Source organism: Dendrobates tinctorius, unplaced genomic scaffold, assembly GCF_039654945.1.
Source record: "Dendrobates tinctorius isolate UK_male_01 unplaced genomic scaffold, ASM3965494v1 ptg000131l, whole genome shotgun sequence".
NCBI lineage: Eukaryota > Metazoa > Chordata > Amphibia > Anura > Dendrobatidae > Dendrobates > Dendrobates tinctorius.
The window spans coordinates 1,898,303-1,900,562 of NW_027361799.1; positions in this window are offsets into that span (position 1 = coordinate 1,898,303).

Consider the following 2,260-nt stretch of genomic DNA (forward strand, 5'->3'; position numbering starts at 1 on the left):
GTTGGGAATTAAACTGTTAAAACCCTTCATGCTGTACTACTGAACTTTGTCAAGCAGCGCACAGTGAGTCCGAAAAAAATATTTTATCCATGAGGATTTACATTGGCGGTCACGGAGTGGACCTTCGGGCGTGCAGCAGCTGACAGTCGATTATATGCTTTTATCTCCCCTGGAAAAGGTGAGTGAATTTCTTATCATTTATTCCCAATACCACCCAGATAAGACCCTATTGCGCTTTTTTTTCCTTCAGCTTCTTTTATATTGAATCTTCTGCGGCTGTCCCTGGATAGCACAGCCGTTGCAAAAGGAAATTCTGAGCCGCAGAGGGTCCGGTACTTTGTATCAGCATGGAATATCTCCAGAATAGATTATCATCAAGGGAACGCTTGATTCTACAAACCATTGGGAACATAGGATACACGGTATCCGTTGAAGATACCTCAGATAACTTCACCGAGGAAGAAACTAGGACTTTTCGGAGGATATTTACGAACTTTAAAGAAGCTTTGAAGGAGGAATTACATTTCAGCCTGGATGCTCATTTCCTCTCCATTTATCTAGAGGAAAATATCTGTCCACGAGGACTAAGGTTAGTCTTTGGCTCACCCTTTGATAAAGATCTGGACTTTACCAAAGAATGGGATAACAACTTTAATAACTGTATGCATAAAATGATCTTGTTACTTTTCAAAAAAGATCTAAATTAGCTGAGGTGGCAGCTTCAAAAGTCATGGAACTGTCAAAAGAGCTTATCCCCTTTCATAATCACCCTGAGTATAAGAAAATCAATTCCAATATAATTACACATGTCATGCAGGTGGAACATGACAGTCCTCAAGAATTCAAAGAAATTACAAAGAGACAGGGAAGATTATAGGAGAATTAATAATGCGAACAATCCTGTTACTCAAACAATAGATACCAACAAAAAAGTTGACACTTATCACAAAGGTGTTAATTCCTTCCCCAAGAAATCTGATACATCAATAGTTGAAAATATTAATATACTACCACCCAAAGAAAAATATTTTTTTAAAACCCCCCATAATTAAAAATACCAAAATGACTGCACCTATCATTGAAGCGATGAAACATCTGGAAAATATTAAGGAACAAATGGCCCGTCACAATGATAACAAGATTCACAAAAATTCTGAAAATGATAAAAATATTATAGACACAATTAACCCTATTCTTGACACAAACAAAATCATCACACCTACTGAAATCTCTCCACCGGCACTTATGGAATTCCCTGAAGGTACACAGGAGTCACTAATTGATTTTTCTGTTCCTAACACACCTAAGGACAATATGACCTTAATTGATAATTCCAGCACAGATAATACAGCCACTGTCCCTTTTTTACCGCGAGCACTGAAACCTGCACATATAAAAAATTTCTTCACTCCAAAAAATGGAAAAAGAAAAGGATCTACTGAGGAAGCAGAGGGGGGAGAAAAAAAGAAAGGGAAAATAAATCAATAAAACACAAAGACAATTCTTGTACTGAAGATAGCAACAATATTTTTAATTTATCCTCCCATAATCTCACATCTGATGAAACTAATGTACTCTCCAAAGGACTTACATTTTGTCCCACATATAATACGAACGATTTTAGTCTTTTTTTTAGATCTACAGATTTTTATAAGAAAACTCACACTTAAACGACATTTTTCACTAAAGGAAGCAGACTTGACAAAACCATATAATCCTGAAACTTTGATGGACACGGCCATACCTGAATTTCATTTGGAAGTACCAAAAAAATCTAATTTCTATCCTGTTGAAAGTAAAGGTCATCATCTGAAAGTATTTAATGACATAGTACAGGAAGAATTCAAAGAACTGTTTCAAACCAAAAATATAAATAAAAATAAAAATAATTGTAGACATAATTTAACAAAAAATGAAAAGATGGCATTAAAAATGCTGAAATCCCGTACCGATATTGTAATTCGTTCGGCGGACAAAGGAGGAGGTATAGTCATTCAAGACTATAAAGACTATTGTGGCGAAGCCTTCAAAATTTTATCTGACGAAAAGAACTACGTCAAAACTTCTTTTGATGTATTACCGAAAGTCAAGACGAATTATGAAAAATTGATCTCTGAAGGTAAAAATATGAATGTCTTTGATAAATATGAGCTGAAATTTCTTTGTATTGCGAATCCACATACTCCTTTTTTCTATCACTTACCGAAGATCCACAAAAGTCTGGTAAATCCTCCCGGCAGACCCATCATATTCAGTATTG